Below are 22,049 nucleotides of genomic sequence, written 5' to 3'. Positions count from 1 at the left end.
GTGGGTGGGCCTTGCAGCCCTGTGACGTCAGGGACAGGAGGTGGAGAGGATGGGGAAGGAGGAGGGGAAGGAGGAGGAGGAGGAGGCCGAGGCCACTTCTTGCTGAGAGGCTTCTGCAGGGTAAAGAGGAGGGAGAAGAGGGGGGTGTGTTGGAGTTGGGGCGGCGGGGGGGGGGGGGAGGGAGTTTGCAGCCAGGTGACGTCAGGGACAGGGGGAGGGGTATCTCTCCGAAGCTTCTGCAGGGTGAGTGTAGGAGAGAGAAGCAGCTGCTCCTCCAGGCAACGGGGAGAGAGAAGGAGGAGGAGAAGGAGAAGGAGAAGGAGGTGGTGGAGGAGGAGAACGACTAGAAGGAGGAGGATCCCGGTGACTGAGAGCGGCAGCTGGGAAAGGGGAAAAGAGAAAGAAGAGAGAAGGAGGGGGGAAAACAAACCAGCTGATTTGATTTCCTTTTACTTTAAAGCAAAAGAAAATGGAAGTCGGTTAATAAAGGATTGGAGCAGGCGTAGAGAGCAGGTAAGAAACTGACTGTTCTTCTTCGCGTTGCTGGGGCCAGTCTATGGCGCCAGGCAGGTCACCGGGTTCTGTGGGTGTCACTGCAGCGGAGAGAGGATGGGACAGGTGCGCTGCTGCTAATCCCAAATCATCGCCAGTGTGCAGTCTACCCAGCGTGGTGCAGGCAGAGACAGGCGGCAGCGGTGGCAGCGGTGGCAGCGGTGGCAGCGGGAGCGCTCAATGTCCTTTCCTCCTACCGTGGGGTGGAAAGGAGGGGAGAGCAGGAGACCGCCCCCTCCCCCAATCTCCCTTGCATGCCTGGGTCCATTTACTGAAAGAGAAGTTAGATCTCGCGCTCGACTGGGAGGGTGAGGAAAAGGTTAAAGGTGGTAGTGGTAGTGGTGGTGGTGGGGGGGGTTAGGGGTTGACTTCTGGAGTGTCCCCTTTTTTCCACTGGCTAAATGCAGTAGTAACCCTCTCAGTCTCTTTGCACATATATGAGATACCCGTGTCATGGACTTCCCTTACCTCCATTCAATAATGAGATTCGGAGAGGATTCTGCATTGCAGGATCTCACACCGATTTCATTATTGTTTTGCTGCTGCTGCTGCTGCTGCTGCTACTGAGGATGCTGCTGCTGTACTGTTGGGTCTTTTTATATAGCAATTTAAGGGGTCCAGTTGGGACCCGTGTGTGTATCTCTGCTCGTTCAGGGAGCTGATGGGTTGGCAGGTAACAGAGCCGTCGTTTGTGTGATGTTAGACCTGAGCTGCCTATCCGGGAGGCAAACTCAGGAATTTGTCCCCTTATTCCGCTTGTTTCCTACCTCCCCCCCTTCTCTTCTACTCTCATCCAGATTAGCATGTGATTACGAAAAGGACCTATATAAATAAATGTTTGATTTAGAAATTAAGTCTCTATGTAGTAAATTCTTTATTCCCTTAGTGGCCCGTATAATTTTCTTTAACATGCTACATTACCAGTGATCAATGTCTTTCTGTATTTCTTTATAATGGAAAAACACTTTAGGTCTAAGCTTTTAGGAGACTCATTAACTTGGAGCATAGAATGTCACCGGCAATATGCTATAGTAACTAAACATAAGCAGTTCATTTTTTCTCTGGTTTGGTCCAAATGGAATCCATACAATTAGGGAAATTGTTTTACTATGTACCCAGAGGCCTTCTCTAGTGTCTCTTCACTGGAGGGGAAAAAATCACATCTGCTGTGCCTTAAATGCCCCTTTAAATTTGGGAAATGTCAATGATGTCATCATTAACAGAAACTTTCCTTCACTATGCACAGCCCTTTGAATGTACTCCACCTCTAGACATAGCTGTGGAAGTCTTGTAATGCCTTTTATGTATGAGAAACCAAAGCATTGCATTTTCAACTTTCTTGACTTGACCTCCAATATCTATGACAGACAAGTGAAAAATGAGTGCTTTTGGGGAGGGGGGAGTGGAGGAATTGACTAATAAGCCATCCAAATAGTTCTGCATGGAAACTTGTTAGATCCTTATCACATCTGTCTATGCTTCACAGTGGAAAAAAGCTTTGCAGACACATGTACACAAAACCCAGACTCTGTCTCATCTAGCTATTCACCATTTAAAAAAATAAATGAAGATGTAGGTTAAGACTGAATAGTTTGGAAAAGATGATGACAAATTTCATATAGTTGCCTGTATCAGTAAAAAAGCAGTGTGACACCATTGGAATCTACAGTGGTAGATTATTGTATTAAAACCAACATGACTTCATTCTTTAGGGGTTTGAGGCTCCAGAACTTCAGGAATGACCAAATGTGAGAATTCCTAGTTGACCAAATAGCTTTCCTTTGTTCTTTCACATCTTTTAACTTCTGTGTCCAGTTTCCCTTGGTTTCTTAGGACCTAAAGAGAAACAAGAGGCCACAGTGGTTGTTGACAATTCCAAATTCTCTAGGAATCATTTCCCAAATACATGAGCAACATGTTGCAGATAAGAAATTTCTTTGTGATGACACTGTTATGGGAACAGAGGTAAGAGAATTCCCAGGCAATTTTTGGATAGTGACTTTAATGCCTTCCAATAAAGGAAATTCAATAAGGGCAGAAGTATTGGTGTGTTCATGCTTAATAATGAATGAAAATTCATAATTGATTGCAATGAACATACCTTGAGTTATTACCATAATCATGCTGAAGTGGTCAGGAACTTATCAACTTAATGCCACATGTGAATTTTTTTAGTAGGACCCAGACCAGAAAGTAAATTTGCAAAAGCCCAGCATACTAACATTGCCCTCTGCTTCTCCAGTTTTCAGAATAGTAATAATTAAAAGCCTTTTTCTTGGGTGTCTAATTTAGAGTGACTTATTTCAGTCCAGTTTGGGGGGAGCCAGTTTTCTTATTATGAGTGCCATTGAAGTTAAAAAAAAAAGTTGGAGATGAAATAGACTTGGAAACCAAGCTGTTTCCTGTTCTGTACCTGAAGGTTGAGGCTCCTTACTGGGCCACTGAGGTCAGTCCACAGAGCTGGGCATATTCCTAGTGCTCATTTCACTTAGTTGTTCAAGCATGAAAAAGGTGAGGTTGAACAGTGAATGAGCTGATTGAAAACTTGCTACATTTGGTTGATTTAGTGCTACTGCATATAGTTGATTTAATCTCTTCTAAAGTCTCATTTGAGTGCCACATGGAGATGATGCTGGAGGTTTCATCCTCTGGCATATTCTATGAAGCTGGAAAAGTTTCTTGAATGAGTCAGGTCAGAGGCCAGAATGAAGAAGTTCATTTCTAGAAGACTGGTTACTAAGTATTGAAGTCATTTTGACCATGGTGATTGATGAAATTGTCTGAGATAAAAGAGGATCGCAAACATAGTTGGAGAATTTTAGAAGTCATCGAGACCATTCCCCTCATTTGACACATAAACTGAGACCCAGTAAGGTTTAGTCACTTGCCAAAGCTAGGGCAAGATGGTTAGGTGCAGATAGTAAGTGCCAGAGCCAGGATTTGAATCCAGGCCCTCCGATTTGAAATGTGATGTTCCTTGGCATTGTAAGAAAATGCCTCCCTGGGTTCCAGTGTGAACTACATGTGTGAAATCATAGATCCCTAGAAATATTGAAGTTAGGTATACAAATGTCACCACTACCTTAAATAGATACTGAAGAAAATGTCAAATTTTCATTTGTAGGTATGTTTATTTAACATATTTGTTAAAGTGATAGTACTTCATATAGCCTTTTAAAAACCACTTTAGTCATCTAAGCAAAAAAAGAAAAATATTTCAAGTTCCTCTTAAAAACTTGGGTTAGCTAATATTTAAAAAAAATGTTTTTCTAGCCTTTCCATTTCACCATTTACAGCAAGAAAAGTTTTACTTTGGGAAAGCTAAATTTGATACAAACTTTCATTTATTTCTTTATTTTTTGCCTTCTTTGGGCACTAAGATCATTCTCATAGTTCTCTATAGACCCATCGAATAAGGTGAGTCAGTTCCTGGAATGCCAGCAGGGGGAGTGCTGAACTTGGTTTGATGAAGGCTTTGACCAAACTACTCTTAAAGAAAACCCTAAGAATTGTATTGAAGAGGAGGGCTGGAGTGTGGAGTTGGAAAACTCCTTGGACCTTAATGGAAGAGTACTGTGTAGCTTATACTTTCAGAGTACTAAAATTCAGTTCCAGTATTGGACTTTTGGGTTATAGACTTGGAGAAGGGGAGGGAGATGGAAATGAGGTAGTTTCCACAGAGGTGACCCAGATATGGAATCCCCTTTTTAGGTTGTGTCTACTGGTTGCCAAAATACGTGGTTGCAATGTTTGTGTGTGTGTTTGAGGGAATCAGATGTTTGACAACAGAAGCCCAATGACCAGTGGAAGAATGTCTCACACACACACACACACACACACACACACACACACACACACACACACTGGATGTTTTGACTGCATTGGCTAGATGTTTTGGCAACTTAACAGTTCCAGTCTCATAGAAAGGGCCACTCTGCCCATTCTTACCATGGCTGTAGACCCTGCTGTGTTTATGTAAAGGAAAGCCAAACATTTAGCCTTTAAAACTTTAGCCCCTTAGAAAATGAAGCGGGTAGGGGAAAAAAAAAGGCAATTGTGTTCTTTAGTTAAATGTAGTTAATCTGACTTTCAGTATGTGCCAGTTTATTTAACAGCATGTTCCCATGTGTGGCATTAGGCAAGAAAAAGACATTTTACTTGCAGTAGCTGAGCTAAGACAGTAAGAAGTATGGCGCAGTAGGGTCGCTTGCTTACATTTCATAGAAGCAAATAAGATGGTAAAACATTTCTATGCTCCTTAGAATGGTTATTAGAATCTAGCTATGATAAGGAGAGGTGTTATTGTTTACTGGATATGATTTAAATAGTTGATTAAAGAATTAAAAAAAACCAACTGCCTTAAATCTTCATACCCCATTCGTATGCACCTCACAGTAGTCCAGGCACAAATGGGAAAGAGTATCCCAAAATTAGAGAAATTTTGTGAGTGTGTGTATGTTTACATGTATATATACACATATATACATATGTGTTTATATCACAAAAGTATATCATATATCACAAAATTAGAGGAATCACATAGGACATATGGTATATATTCTATTCATATATAACATATAATAATTCTCTATTTTTGTGATATACACAAACATACATGTATACATACACGTATATGTACATATATATACACACAAATATATATGCACACACATACATATAGTATTTGGATAATTTTAATGCTTTTCTTACCAAAGCTCTAACTTTAAAAATTCATATAGGGACATATACATACATGCATACAATATTTCTATCTATATGTCTATATCTACAAGATGCTCTCTGTAAAGTGTCTTAAAATCTTGTGCTATATCTTCCACTTAAGCAAATGTCTTTTAATGCATACTTTAGAAAGTCATATTACTGGGATGAGGAACAGGTGGCTTTAAGGACTCATGGAAACTATACTTCCCAGTAAAAGTATCCACAGAGCTATCACTTTGAGAAATAAAAATGACAAGAATTTGAATGGAAGGGAATGCTACAGTGATAAATAAATGCTGTAGTACCACTTTGTAATTGTCTTTCTTTTAAAACTTTTGGTCAATTTTAAAATTTAATTGTGAAATATTTGCTTGTCATTCATATGGGCTTCTCAGTACCAAAGGCAATAAATAACTAGAGGTTTTCTGGACCCTAGAAAGCCTTCTAGTCCAGCCACCTCAAATTACAGAGGAGTAAAGGAAGGCTCAGAGAGGTTATGACTTGCCCAAGGTCACATGATTAGTGTTAGAGATGAGGTTTGAATGTAGACCCTCTAATTCCAGAGTCAAACAAAGATGGATGGATTTCTCGATTTTAACTATGTAGGCCTTCCATAGAATCCAGACTCATATTCCCATAATTCATTTCTGAACACAATTTCATACAAAATGTTTTTATTAAGTACCCACTCTATGTTAGAAATGGCACTGGGGGAACCAAAACAGAAATGAGATGATTCCTACCCTCAACAAAGTTACATTTCATCAGGAAGAAATAATATGTAATACACAAACAACAATGGTCATTTGCAGGACAGCTAACAGCTGGGACAATCTACACTTCATGTTGAAGGTGACCTTTCATCTGGGTTCTGAACGAAATGAAGGATTGATTCTAAGAGGTGGTGATGAGTGGGCAGTGTGTTCAGCTTATGCAAAGATGAAGAGAGGGGAGGGGGAAATAGAATATGGTGGTCGAAGAACCAACCATCAGAAGACTGGTTTGCATAGACTGAAGACTGCTTTGAATGGTGATAATTCCTAATAAGTTTGGAAAGGCCCTACCTTCAAGGTGCTTACATTCCCCTAGCAGATATGATGCATAAAGAGGAGATAATCTGAGGAAGGAGAGAGTGCTAGAAACTAGAGGGATCAAGAAAAGCCCCCCATGGATGATATGATCATAGAGTTGGAAGGAATCCCAGAGTCTACCTCACTCAACTCCCTCCTTTTCCAGAGGAGGAAACTAGGGCTGACTGAGCTGAGTCTTGGAAGCATTCTAAGGAAGGTAGTGAGTAAGAAGTGCATTCCAGATATGGAGGATTCCAAATGTGCTCTTCCACTGAGGTGGGAGAGAGAACGCTGAGTTTGGGAAATAGCTTAATAGCCTAGTTTGCTCATGACATAGAGTGCTTGAATATAAAGGAAGTCTGGAAAGATTGGAGTCAGGTTGTGGAGGGCTTTGAATGCAAAACTGAGGAGTTTTTATTTTCTCTTAGGATCATTGAGGAGGCACAGCAGATTCTTGAATAGGAGAGTGATGGGGACAGACCTGGAGTTTATTTTGGAAGGTTATATTGGCAGCTGAATGAAAGATAGATTGAAGAGGGAAGAGACTGAAAACAGAGAGACAAATTAAGAATCTATTGCAGTCATCTCCAGGGAGAGATAAAGGGTCTAAACTAGGTTGGTGGCTGTGTCAACAGGAGAGAAAGAGGAGGATGTAAGAGATGTTGAAGAAGTTGAATGGATAAGAGTTGAAAATTGACTGGTTATGAGATTTGGGGTAGAGGGAGGAGACAAGGGTTGATGTAGTTTTTTTTCTTTTCTTTTTATTTCTCTCTCTCTTTTGGGGAGGGGGGCAGGGCAATGAGCGTTAAGTGACTTGCCCAAGGTCATACAGCTAGTAAGTGTCAAATGTCCGAGACCAGATTTGAACTCAGGGCTGGTGCTTTATCCACTGTGCCACCTAGCTGCCCCCCCGATGTAGTAGTTTTAAAGATCATGTTGGTCAGGATCTCATTTAAAGATCATATTTCAGGATCTCAGATTTATAGAGGGAAAGAGAGTTCAGTCCAGAAAGGTTATAGCCTTGGAACTATGAGCACCAAGGCCAAGTCTTTTCCAGTTCTGAGACCTTCTGGAACTGAGACCCCAATACTGTAGAATGCTGGTAGCGTTCTTTGTTGTTGTTCAGTCGTGTCTGACTCTTCATGACCCCAGTTGGGGTTTTCCTGGCAAAGATACAGGAGTGGTTTTCCATTTCCTTCTCCACCTCATTTTACAGATGAGGAACTGAATCACACAGGGTTAAGTGAGTTGTCCAGGGTCATACATCTAGTAAGTGTCTAAGGCCAGATTTGATCTCAGGGAAATGAGTTTTCCTGACTCCAGGTTCTTTATCCACTGCTCCACCTAACTGTTTCTAGTATGTAGATGCCTTAAAGGCACTTAAACTGATAATGCTGACTACACATCATGATCTCTGATTGAAGGAGCCTTTTTTCAGACCAAGGGCAAAATGACCATTAGTAGATCTAATTGGAGGAGTACAAAGAAAGATATCGCTTGGCAGGTAGTAGTCATTCATTTCTAAGAGAGAAGGCAGAAAATATAAAATAATATAGTATATTCTCCCCTAACCCTAATTTCCAATCCACAGATACTTTACACTAGAGACTTCCTTCCTTCCTTCCTTCCTTCCTTCCTTCCTTCCTTCCTTCCTTCCTTCCTTCCTTCCTTCCTTCCTTCCTTCCTTCCTTCCTTCCTTCCTTCCTTCCTTCCTTCCTTCCTTCCTTCCTTCCTTCCTTCCTTCCTTCCTTCCTTCCTTCCTTTCTTTCTTTCTTTCTTTCTTTCTTTCTTTCTTTCTTTCTTTCTTTCTCCTCCTCCTCCTCCTCCTCCTCCTCCTCCTCCTCCTCCTTCTCCTCCTCCTCCTCCTCCTCCTCCTTCTCCTCCTCCTCCTCCTCCTCCTCCTCCTCCTCCTCCTCCTTCTTCTTCTTCTTCTTCTTCTTCTTCTTCTTCTTCTTCTTCTTCTTCTTCTTCTTCTTCTTCTTCTTCTTCTTCTTCTTCTTCTTCTTCTTTCTCCTCCTCCTCCTCCTTCTTCTTCTTCTTCTTCTTTTCTTCTTCTTCTTCTTCTTCTTCTTCTTCTTCTTCTTCTTCTTTTCTTCTTCTTCTCTTCCTCTGCTTTCTGTCTCTCTCTCTCCCTCCCTCCTCCCTTCCTTCCCTCCTTCCTTCCTTCCATTTGCATCTCTACCACCTAGTACAGTATCTGACATATATCAGAAATTTGAAAATGTACAGATGATTGCCCTTTTCAATAATGTTGTAGAGGACAGGACTGATTATCCTACTGTTTATCTGTGAAGTCATTTACTACATATAATTAAATTTTTTTGAAAGAATAGTGGGATCTGAGCATTTGAGTTAACTGACATTGTATCTAAATCAGTACTAGCATGGTGTGATAGAATTAATACTTAACTCAGATTTAGATGATCTTTGAATTCTAGGCTTGAATGACACTAACTAGCTATGGTATCTAGGACAAATTACTTAGTAACTTTCCTGCCTCAATTTCCTCATTTGCAGAATCAGTGGGGAAGGACTAGATATTTCTTCAAATTCCTTTCAGTTCTAATCTTCTTTGAGTTCATGAAATGAGCTATGCTGTAGCAAGAGCTCATTTACTTAAAGCTTCAAATCCTTCTCAAAGTAGATTTTGAACATGTCTCTTTTGGCACAAGCAGATACATAGAAAAAACCACTGCATTATTGATTGTAAAATATTTTGAATTTGTCTTTCCTAGGATATGCCATAAACCCAGTATAATTTATTATCATGCCTTCTTGTTGTAAACATGTAATGTTTATGAGCAAATCTAAGGAGATTTAATTAGGATAATAATTATAGTGAAAATTGATATAGTGGTTTAAAGTTTGCAAAGCACTTTCCATGAATTAATCACATTTGACTACTGTAGACTATTTGTAAACTATAGCCTGGATCTATGATTTCATTGGTGAGGAAACCCCCCCAGTGAGCAAACTTACTATGCCAATATAGGCCAGCAACTCTTCTAAAATATATAATGTCCTGGAATATAAAATATACCTAATAAGCTATATAAATTTATTTCTAAAATGGAATTCCTCTTCAGCTGACTATTGTACCCCATTTTTTTGTAGGGCAATGAGAGTTAAGCAACTTGCCCAGGGTCAAACAGCTAGTAAGTGTCAAGTGTCTGAGGCCGAATTTGAACTCAGGTCCTCCTGAATCCAGGGCTGGTGCTTTGTCCACTGAGCCACCTAGCTGCCCCTCTCTGGGTTTCTTTTATAAAGAGCATCATTAATGTCTGCATTTTAGGTTTTAATAACACATTTTTTGTAGGATTTCTCTAATGTGTGCTTGACATATTTGCATATATAATTTCCTGTACTTCCTTGTGTCTATCTTCCTGAATTGCCTAACTAAAAATAGTCTATGTCATCTAGTTTATATCACTTTTGTTTGAGTCATGGTTCTGCTCTTTATAGGCAATGCCACTGTAGTTTTCTAAGCCTCAGTTTCTCAATTTCTAATAAGACTTGAACTACATGATCAGGACCATTCCAGTTTCAAGATTCTATAAGCCTTAGAAGTGGTTACTCAATATCTTCTACGATGATTAATTTTATCTTGAGAATCTTTAGAGAATTTCATGATACCCATTGAATTAATTGGAAACACTCTGGGGTACTTCAAATTCAGACCTGAGGATCAGTTTTTGTATCACTTAATGTTTAGCCCATTCAATTTTCTCTGTTTCAATTTGTCCATCTATTTGGCTGCCAGCTTGTATTGATGAGTTTTAAAGTTCCAACTTTTACCCTATTTGGAGCCATTTAGCCGCTGAGGTAATTCAAGTGCTTTCTCAATAAATACATGTTGCTGGCTTTTTTTTTGAGGTCTCTATGTGACTTCTTAGATTTAGAAGTTCAATAGAGCTCTTAATTCTATGACCAAAACATGTTAGCAACAACAGTAATGATGCAAATGGAAAGTTAATAGTCTTATAAGTTCCTTGAGGGGGAATCCTTGTGTATTTCTCAAGGAGCTTAGTATGGTGTTAGGAAACCAGTAGACATTCAATAACTTGTTGACTTAAAGGAATTATGCATTTTTTGCATCTTTTTTTGTCTTGTATGTAGGAGTAATACTTTTTTAGGAAACTTAGGGAGAAACCAAAGAAAGAATTAAATATAGAACCCATGTCAAGAATGGTAGAATGTAGAAATATAGGTACAGAATGAGATCATATGTTTTCAGACATGCCCCTTGTGTTTATTTCTTTTGCATAACTAGAGTTCTTTGTTACAAGGAAGAGCTTCTATCTGTGGGGGTGAAGGAGAGTTAGTGGGTAGTGATAGAGAAAGAAAAAACATTCAGTGAGACATTAAAAATACAGAGAAGAGAACAGAGAGAAAGGGGACACAGACAAGGGAGGCAGGTTTTTTTTTTTTTTTACTATTGTGTTAAATTTAAAATGCACATTAATAAAAAACAAACCCAATAACAAGAATTCACTGCTTCACAAATAACATTCTTTTCTGTTCCTTGTAGATTGAATTGTCCTTGTTTGTTAAATTCATATTAGGGAAGAATTTTTAAAAGTATAGTAAAACGAAAAGAGAACCATTCATGGAGAAGAAAAATAAAATTTGTGTTTACCTTTTTTCTATTCATTCCTTCAGATATGAACTTGAAATTTAATAGTGAGCTTTCACCTTTAACCCTTCTTTTAGGATATGGACTCATGTAAACTTATATAGGGGGAAATATTCCCCCTTTTAATGTATGAGTTAATTAGACTATAGAGGAGAGTAAGAATACTAGATTTTATCCCACCCCCATTTGGAGAGGGAACACTATTAGGACAACTTTACTTCTGGAATCTGGAGGCACCTAGGTAATGAGGTGAGTAGAGCACTGTGCTTAGAGTCAGGAAGATTCCTCTTCCTGAGTGCAAATCTGGTCTCAGACACTGTGTTACCCTGGACAAGTCACTTAACCCTGTTTTCCTCAATTTCCTCCTGTAAAATGAGCCAAAGAAGGAAAGGGAAAACCACTCTAGTATCTTTCCCAAGGAAACCCCAAATGGGGTCATGGAGAGTCAGACATGACTGAATAATAGCTTCTGAAACACATAGGAGATGGAAGGAGGGAATAAGCATTTATTAAATACCTACTATTTGCCCAGCACTGTACTAAGTAAACATTTCTTATTATCCCCATTTTACAGTTGAAAAAACTGAGGCAGGCAGGTAGACATTAAGTGATTTACCCAGGGATGCACAGCTTGCAAGTATTTGAGGCTAGATTTGAACTCAGGTCTTCTTGACTTCAGGCCCAGCTTTCTATCCACTGTGCGACCTATGGCTATATGTACTCTCAGGTATTCTGGTATCTATGTCTTTTTCCACTCTCCAATACTGATAGGCTAGTTACCAAGGAATTGTTATGATTTGTCCAATACTGTTCTGAGATATGCCCCATAAGTGGAAAGCAGGGTTGACTCAGGGAAAGGTCCCTTTTCCCTTGCTTGAAAGAGAATATAGAAAAGTGATAGAAATGGCTTACTTTCCTTCTATAATTTGGAAATACATATTGTTCAATACGACACAGAAATAGGAATTGAGCAGACTATTCATTAGTCACGTCTACAGTTTACTAAATTGTTTTGGAAAGTTCTATGGTGAATCTGTTTAACTTGGCAACATGTATATACAAATTGATTATTGTAGGCGCAAATTGAAATACTAAATTAGATCTTTTTTTACAAATGTGGCCTGAAATTTGTGTTATAATGAGTTAGCCTATTGCTTAGAAAAGGCTATTAGACATTTTACAGATGCTAATCATGAAAAGGACTTAAATTTTCTTGGTATATTAAACTTATTTGGTTGTTTTAAAATATTTTGGGCTTCAACTTATCAGTTATAATCATTTCTGTTAACTGTGCAAAGTTCATTCATCTTCCTTCATATTTAAATCCAGTTTATTTTTAGCTTAAGTAGGTTTCCCAATGTCAGTTATTGGTATTCTATCATTCCTGTAAAGAAAAGTGGCAAGCAATGTCTTTTAAAGTATAGTATCAAAAAATGGTCTGGTGGTTTTAGGTACAGAATAGAAGTAATCTTGGGTAAGGGAAAGTTCTTTCAGCCTCATTATATAGCAATTCTGAAATGAGTTCCACCCTCCCCCCCACTTAGACACATCTGCTTAGCATTTAGAATTTATTAATATAAGATCAGTGTATTATTATTATTATTATTATTATTGGTGAGGCAATTGGGGTTAAGTGACTTGCCCAGGGTCACACAGCTAGTAAATATTAAGTATCTGAGGCTGGATTTGAATTCAGGTCCTCCTGACTCCAGGGCCGGTGCTCTATCCACTGTGCCACCTAGCTGCCCCAGTGTATTTTTTTTTTTGAAAGTTTGATGAATTTGCATGGCCTTCATTAGAACCTGGAAAATATTCCATATACCATAGCATAGTATATAACATATAACAAATGAAGAATAAACATTTTTGCATAGAGTCAAGGTACTTACTTTGATGTTAATTTTCATTTTGTTCAGATACAACAATATGCTTTTCTACTCCTGTTTTTGGGGGTTCAAAGGCAATTTTTGGTAGTCTGTTTTTCATTGAAGAGTTATAAATATTTGCTAGTTCATCAAGAAAGAATCCATCATTCCTCTGGAGAGAACACCTTTTTACTACTTGCATTTCTTGTTTGTTCTTTTTATCTTTCATCAACTTCTAGGGCCAAAATAAATATTAAAATTTTAATAGTGAATTACTATAGTATTAAATATTCTTAGTTTTCTTAGGGAAATGAGGTATAACATTATTTTTTCTCTTCTGGGATTATATTGTGAAAGTTCAAAATTATACAGGTTGAGATTGTTAAATTTCTCTGAGTCTGTGAAATATGATCCATTCTATGAACTATGAGTCTGAAACATTCTGACTTTTAAAACCAAGAGATCACCAGTTCTGTGGACTGTTTTGTTATCAGGTTCTGTTGTAGCTGAGAAAACAGCAGATGACTTAGCAATTGACTAATACCATAATGTACTTTTTTTTTTTAATTTTTTTTTTTTTAGTGAGGCAATTGGGGTTAAGTGACTTGCCCAGGGTCACACAGCTAGTAAGTGTTAAGTGTCTGAGGCCGGATTTGAACTCAGGTACTCCTGACTCCAGGGCCAGTGCTCTATCCACTTCGCCACCTAGCTGCCCCCATAATGTACTTTTTTAACTTATGTGAATTATTCAAAGAAAAATTAGATAATTCTTTTTATATAGGTTTAATTGGACTAATGTTTTTAAAAGCAAAATGTCAAGTTATATATAATTTCATCCATCTAGCCTATTGTTATTAAGGTAGCATAGGTTCTTTGAATAAAAAAAAAACATTCATTTATGAATAGAAATTTTAGCTGTGTTCTCTTGGAGATACTAATAATGGAGAAAAGTAAAGTAAAGTTTACATTAGTGATATATTTGATCACCTTCACAGAAGGAAGAATTTCCTTAGAGGAGAGGTAAAAATTAATGAGAGGGGGCAGCTAGGTGGTGCAGTGGATAGAGCACTGGCCCTGGATTCAGGAGGACCTGAGTTCAAATCCGGCCTCAGACACTTAACACTTACTAGCTGTGTGACCCTGGGCAAGTCACTTAACCCCAATTGCCTCACCCCCCAAAAAAATTAATGAGAGGATAAGACTAATAGTAAATCATCAAATATGTTAAACCCCCTTTCTGAATAGTCATAGGAAATCTTTTGTTTGGCTTTTAAAACCCTTTATAACCTGGTACCTTCCCACCTTTCCAGTCTTTTACACCATTCTCCCCTCTTCTTCTCAGTGATCCAACGATACTGGATTCTTGGATGCTTGTTCCTCACACTGGCTGTCCTGAATGCTTGGAACAGTCTTCCTCCTCATCCCTACCTCCTAACTCCACTGGCTTCCTTCAACTCTCTGCCAAAATCCTACTTTCTGCAAGAAGCTTTTCCTATTCTTCCTTAATCTTAGGGCCTTCCTTCTGAGTGATCCTGTGTATATCTTGAGTTTGTGCATAGTTGTTTTTATGACATCTCCCCCATTAGACTATAAGCTCCCTGAGGGTAGAGGACTGTTTTCCACCTTTTTTTTTTTTTTTGTATCTGCAGTGTTTAGCACTGTTCTTGGAACATAGTGGGCACTTGGTAAATGCTAGTTGATTCAATATATTCAATAGCTTAGGTATAACATTCTTGGTGCTAATATTCAGAAAAGGAGACCTCTCTCTCGCCATATATACATACACATACACATACACATACACATACACATACACATATACATATACATATACATATACATATACACATACACATACACATTCATAAATACATACACATAAATATACACACATACATAAAATATATGATACATATACAACATATGATATATGTTTATATGTATACATAGGCAGAGTAATATAATGGATAGATGACTCTATTGAGAGCTAGGAAAATCTGGGTTCAAGTCTTAACTGGCTCTGTGACCTTGAACACTTAACCTCTCAGTGCCTTAGACAACAGTAAATTGCAGAACAGCTTCATAGCAACCTTGCAAGAAAGAATTTCCTCAGTGTGAGTGCTCTATACCAGTAAAATGATAGTTTTAGACCCAAATTACTTACACACACATGTGTGCACACATGCCTACACTTGCATAATGATATTACATTCAGGGCTCTTTAACGAAGTGATATCTGTCTAGGCTGTTGTAATTTCAGTAAGATTGAGTGAGAACAGACAACAATGCAGATGAGCATTGGCACTGTAATGATGCCCAGGGAGAAAGTCAGAGCTATTTGAGGCTGCATGCCTGAGAATTTCATGTCACCAAGAAGGAGGCCAAAGCTTCCCTGGACTCAATCCTAGAAAAATGATATTGATATTATTGGTTTTACTCAGTCAGACGCTTCAGAAATCTTTCCCACCTTTCTTTTCATCTTCTTCTTCTTCTGTCTTTTTAAAAGAGAATTCAGGGAAATCCAACAAAAATGATTCCAGGAATGAAGAATTTGGCAGGAGGTGGACTATAAAGGTGTTAAGTTAAAAATAGTATAGCTAAGCAGTAACTAAACTAGGGGCATAAGAACAACTAACAGATGTTCAAAGTAGACACTTTAGCTTGTTACCAGAAAGCATACCTAGGGATAATGTTATAAAACTCAGCAGAGAGAGTCCTTAGGCAAGGCAGAAGGTAGATTTAGATCAGTAACCAACTAGGTACAAAATCAGAGTTCTCTACATCTGTTTTCTACATGGTAGGTCAGCCTTAAGTAAGGAATTGGTCCCAAGGTAAATAAATAGAGTTATATGAGATCTTAGTGCTTAATTAGTCCAACTAATTTTATTTATTTATTTATTTAGTGAGGCAATTAGGGTTAAGTGACTTGCCCAGGGTCACACAGCTAGTAAGTGTTAAGTGTCTGAGGCCAGATTTGAACTCAGGTACTCCTGACTCCAGAGCCAGTGCTCTATCCACTGTGCCACCTAGCTGCCCCGAATTAATTTTCATTTTAAATATTAGAAAACATGTTCAAAGAGTTTTAAGTGACTTTTTTAAACAAGGTCACACAAGCCACTGCTTGTGCCAAGGCTTGAACACAGGCCCTCAGGCCCTGAGTACAACTTTCACCTACACTGGTCTGTCCACACACTATTCAGACCATACCTGGCCCACCTTCCATGAGCTTCCATGTATTTATTTTAAGCCTAAAACCCTGTTTCATAAAATGAAGTGATTCAACCTAATTGAGGAATTGTCATTGTTTGGACTAGATTCAGTCACATGGGTTGTGTTGTTACATCATCCGGATGAAAGCCTACCCTAAATGACCTTTGAGATTTCAAGTGTGAAGCTAGAAGATCCCTTCAAGCTCCAATTCAACAAACTGAAAGATGTTTCCTTATGTTTTTGTCAAAGTTAGAGCAGAGGTGAGAGCTGACATACATCCCCTACATGACTGTCTCATATGAAAGCATTGCTAAGTTTTGCAGGGATTATGAAGTGATAGAGGTTTTAAATGTCTCTTGTGCTTTCTGGATTCTTTCTCTTGAACTGTATTAGGATTTTAAAACTACCTCTTACAGGATATTTGTGTATATCCTGAAATTATTTGCTTACTATTTCTAGTGTGACTATATGATATTATGTCTCTGCCTTGAGAAACTACATGTAGCAGAAAATGATAGTTTTTTTTTTCTGAACTGGGTTTTACTTGACATTTAGTCATTTCTGAGTTTAGGATAATAGGAATATAGATTCAAAGCTAGAGGTTACCATAGAGGTCATCTTTGCCCATCCCCTCATTTTGCAGAAGAAGAAACTTAGATACACAGAGGCCAAATAGCTTGCCCTAAGTCCCATAGGTAAATAGTGCCAGAGCAGGAATTCAAACCCAAGTGCATGGAATCCAAATCCAGGGTCTTCTCCCTTGTATCATGCTGTTTTTTGTTTTTAAGCAAACAAATCATGTGCTTCTAAGTCAGTCAATAACATTTTTCAAGCACTTAGTAGGTGCCAGGCACTGTGCCTAAGTGCTAGAGATACAGAAAGAGACAAGAGAATGTGTCTACCCTTAAGGAGCCTCACAATCTAATGGAGGAGAAAAGAAGCAAAGAAATATGTATTAATTATATGTGTATATATATACACACACACACACACACACACACACACACATATATAATGAAAGTCTTTGAATGCCAAAAAGAGGATTTTTGTATTTGATCCTGGAAGCGATAGGGAACCACTGGAGTTTGGTAGAGGCTGTAACGTGGTTGGACCTGGGCTTTAGGAATAACACTTTGGAGGCTAAATAAAAGATGGCTTGTAGTGGGGAAAGATTTGAGGTAGGCAGACCCACCAGCAAGCTATTATAATAGTTCCAGCATTAAGCTGATACAGAACTGCACCAGGTTGGAAGTGACAAAAGGGCTTATTCGAGAGATTTTGCAAAGGTAGAATCAATAGATCTTGACAGCAGATTGTATATGGGGGTAAAAGATATTGAAGAGTAGAGAATGGCTCCTAGGTTGTAAGCCCAAATACTGGGTGGATGGTTTTGCCCTTTACAATAACCGAAAGGATAGGAAGTAGGGAAGGTTTTGGGGGAACAATAATAAGTTTGATTTTGGACATGTTGAGTTTAAGATGTCTATTGGAATCAGGGCAGCTAGGTAGCGCAGTGGATAAAGCACTGGCCTTGGATTCAGGAGGACCTGAGTTCAAATCCAGCCTCAGACACTTGACACTTAACTAGCTGTATGACCCTGGGCAAGTCACTTAACCCTCATTGCCCTGCAAAAACAAAAACAAAAGATGTCTATTGGAATCTTCATGTAGATTTTTTCTCCTCCTCCTCCTCTTCCTCCTCTTCCTCTTCCTCTTCTTCTTCTTCTTCCAGGGCAATGAGGGTTAAGTGACTTGCCCAGGGTCACACAGCTAGTAAGTGTCAAGTGTCTGAGGCCAGATTTGAATTCAAGTTCTCCTGAATTCAGGGCTGGTGCTTTATCCACTGTGCCACCTAGTTGCCCCCTACATCTAGATTTTTGAAAGGTACTTAGAAGTGCAAAATTGGAAGTCAGAAGAAAGATTGGGGCAGGATAAGTACATTTGAAAATGATCACTATAGAGATGGTAATTAAATTTATAAGGGATGATGAAATCACCAGGTGAAGTAGTATAGAGGGAAAAGAGAAGAAGGTTTAGAACAGAACCCGGTGGGACACCTACAGTTAGAGGGAGTGATCTGGATGACAATCTAGCAAAGGAGACTTGGAAAGTCTGCTTGTCCTGGGAGGCGAGGAGTTAGAACTCCTAGGCACCTGGAGGATTAGAAGAGTGTGGACACTGGGAAGAGATTTCTAGGGAAATGTAGGGGAAAAGCCAATAAGAGAAGGTATAGAACAGTGGTAGAGGAGGGGACCCACCATGGGGCAGTGTCCTCTCTGACACCTGCAATAATTGGTATTGTTCTGAAAGTTAGGCACACTGGAAAAGGTGAATCTATGGAGCAAGCCCTACAAGGCAGTGGCAGAAAACGCCTAGAGGGGAGAGCCTAGAATAGATACCTTGGAAGCTTTGATTGCATGAAGAATACAGAGAAAAGAGAAAGATCAGATAATTTTGGGGTCATGAATAACAGAATAAGTGTCTAGAGTAAACAGAAAGGGAAGATAGATAATAAAGAAAGTGAGATATATCCTTTTTGGAAAGGGCACAAAAATAAAATTTCAAAACTAAGGAACTAACTGAAAGGGAGGAGAGGAGAAGGGAATGGTCTAATTGAGAGAGAAAAAAGAGGTGAAAATATAGAACCAGATAAAAGCAGGAAAGAAAAAGAATATAATAAATAAAAGCCTAAAGAGAAAGAGGTATCAAATGAGAAGAGGAGATCGGGGGTAAGGGGAAGAGAGCCAGTGGGAACAGGGCCAACTTTAAAAATAAAAGATTAAAGTAAATGAGCATAATACTATGTTTATGGAAGAAAAGGGAACTTAAAACTAAAAAGCTTCTGTACAGGCAAAATTAATGCATCTAGGATAAGAAAGAAAGTGGTTGACTGGGAAAATTTTTTTTATCAGATTTCTAGGATAGGGGTTTTGTATCCAAGATATAGAAATAATTAGTAAATATGCACAAACATTTATAAGATCAATAGTGATTCCCCAATAGATAAATGGTCAAAGGATAAGAACAAACAGTTCTCAAAATAAAAATTGCAACGTTTTCAAAATCACATGAAAAAATGTTCCAAGTCACTAATAAGAGAAATGCAAATCAAAATGACCCTAAGGTATCATCTCATACCTTGAAAATTGGTAAAAATGAACCAAAGTGACAACAATCAATGTTGGAAGGGTTGTGGAAAGATAGACACGCTAATAAAATGTTGTTGTAGCTATAAAATGGCATAGCCATGTTGGAAAGCAAGATGGGATTATGCAAATAAAGTGATTAAAATACCATACCATCTGAACCAGGGATTCCATTATTGAGTTTTTAACCCAGGGAAGCTATAGATAAGAAAAAAAAGGTCTCTATGTACTCCAAAATATTTATGCAGCACTTTTTGTGGTAATTAAGAATTGGAAACAAAGTACATGTCCATCAATTGTGGAATGGTTAATTAAACAAATTGTGGTACACGAATGTAATAGAATATTACTGTTCTGTAAGAAATGATGATATGGGCAATGAATACAGAGACACATGGAAAGATCTATATGAACTGATGCAGGGTGAAGTAAGCAGAGTCAAGGAAGCATTTTTTATGGTAACTTCAATAATGTAAATGGAAAGAACAACACGTCAAAAGATCAAAAATATATGTGGCAAAATTATAATGAACAAGTGTGACTCAAATGAAAAGATAGGAGAAGATATCCTCAACCTGCTCCTTTGTGATGGTGAAAGGTCCACAGTTGTTAAACATTACACGTTTTCTGACTTTTTCAATGTATTGCTAAATGACACTGACTCCCCCCCACCCCCCCCAAAAATACGATTTGTCATATAGAATGAATCTCTGGGAGAGAAAGGGGGAAGGATAATGACATACTATGGTTATGTGAGAAACAGAAAATATCAATAAAACATTTTAAAATAAGATAAAATAAAATATTTTATCAGCAAAAATAAGTAATACAGTGGAGTTGACAGAGGGGACAGTACATTGAAGGAAACAGGATGGAATGGCATCACTTGAGCCAGCAGAAGGGTTAGCCTTGTTAATGAGTTAATGCCATCTCAGAATGTGAGACAGAGGTGAAGGAGATAGTGGTAGAAGGCATATGAGTGATGACATGAGGGAAAAGGGGAAAAGAGGGGCTCATGGTGAATAGCCTCAGGTTTTTTCTGTAAAATACAAGGCAAAGCTGAAAGGGTGAGGGACAGAGGACCATGGGATTTTTGAGAAGTGATGAAGAGGTTTAGAAAAGCCACTCTGAGGGGCAGCTAGGTGGCACAGTGGATAGAGCACCGGCCCTGGAGTCAGGAGTACCTGAGTTCAAATCCGGCCTCAGACACTTAACACTTACTAGCTGTGTGACCTTGAGCAAGTCACTTAACCCCAAATTGCCTCACTGAAAAAAAAAAAAACCTGCTCTGGAGAATGGGATAGTTTGTTGATAAGACATGTACAATATAATAGCCTGGCAGCAGTGAGGGCTCTGTTGAGCTTATATAACATAAATGTGTAGTGTACTCAGAACAGTTTCATGATTTTCTCCAACTTTGTTCAAGAGCATGTGTATAGGAGCAAAGATGGCAAATGGTGGGAATGAGGCTGAGACTTGGCAGGATGCTATTCACAAAATAAGGGGGCTAGGAATTCAAGAGCAGTACACAGTGTAGAGAGCTCATTTGGTTCATCAAGTGGTCAAGATGCTAAGATGTTGAGAGAATGGGTAGTATTGAGGAGAAGGCCTGGGAGAGAAGTTACATGTCAAGGGATTAGAAGACATAGTATGGACAAGGAGTAGGATTTGGGAAAGGGAGGAACAGGGATAAGTGAAAAGTCGATAGGTTATGGTCAGATAAGGGGATTTCCAAATTTTTTTTTTAACATGGAGGATGGTGAATTTGTGAATGATGGCAAAATTAAGAGTGTGATCATCTTTGTGTTTCACCGAAGTGTAATAAAGGAGTAGGTCACGGAAAGTGAGTAGGTTGAGGAAATAATTGGTTAGGGTATTTGAGAGAGAATAGTTATGAATAATTGAAGTCCCCTAGTGTGAGGGAAGGAGTTGGGAAGGAGAGAAAAATTTGTACCCAACTCATTGGGAAGGAAGGGGAATGATCTGGAGGTCTATAGACAATAGCCACCAGGATTTTGATTAGGTGATTGATATGAATAGCATGAGCCTCAAAGGAGAGGTTGCTTAGTGATGGAGATAGGGAGAGAACTTGTGATTATTACTCTCCTGTGTTGATCATTCCTGAAAAAGGCTTCTTAGGTTGAATCCTAGGTTTTCATTACTTATTAACTCATAAAGGAAAAAGTTTGTAACTGATGACTAAATTCTTCCTTTTCTTTTTCCTAGCCTTTTATTGTGATAACATTTTGTTTTGAACATTCCCTTACAAAAGGCAAGCCAGACTCTGGTGACAGACTCTTCTGTGGCAAGGCCAATCTTCTTGTTATCTTTTAAGACACATTCCTATTTCTTTCCATTTGTTCGTGTTGCTCATTCTGCTTGAAATCTTCTCCCTGCCTTTCCCTTCTCTGCCTTTGCAAATCTTACCTGTACTTCAAGGTTCATTTCAGTGCTAATGCTAAATGCTAGGGAGATGAAGAAAGACGAGACAATCCTGGACCTTGAGGAGATAATGATTAAATGGGCCTGTCTATCTCATGGGTTGAATTAGTTAACTAACCAGCATTCATTAAGAACATGTCGTTTTCCAGGCACCAGAAATATAAAACCAAAGATGAAATAGAAGAAACTGACATTTTACTGAAAATAACCAACTACTAATATTTCTATGATACTTCAGGTCTAATGTGATCTAGCAAGCACTTATTTAATACCTATTGATGAGGCTTTGTAAGAGCCTAACAATCCCTGTCCCCACAGAATTTATATTCTCTTTGGAGTGGAAAGAGATAGGCCATATATACCAATTAATATATACATAATAATTATTAAAAACACAATTTTATTTTTT

The 22,049-nt window shown here is 38.6% G+C and overlaps 1 protein-coding gene across 1 annotated transcript in view; it reads left to right on the top strand.

Moving 5' to 3' along the window:
• The first annotated feature begins 227 nt into the window (after positions 1 to 227).
• OTUD7A (OTU deubiquitinase 7A) overlaps positions 228 to 22,049 on the top strand; it is a 430,692-nt gene continuing 408,870 nt past the window's right edge. The window contains 1 exon segment of the mRNA XM_043984737.1: positions 228 to 513. The gene's annotated coding sequence lies outside the window, so the exon portion shown is untranslated.

The sequence above is a fragment of the Dromiciops gliroides genome, chromosome 2, assembly GCF_019393635.1.
Source record: "Dromiciops gliroides isolate mDroGli1 chromosome 2, mDroGli1.pri, whole genome shotgun sequence".
NCBI classification, from domain to species: domain Eukaryota; kingdom Metazoa; phylum Chordata; class Mammalia; order Microbiotheria; family Microbiotheriidae; genus Dromiciops; species Dromiciops gliroides.
Note: the sequence above shows the minus strand (reverse complement) of the source record. Positions and strands in the feature narration are given on the sequence as shown.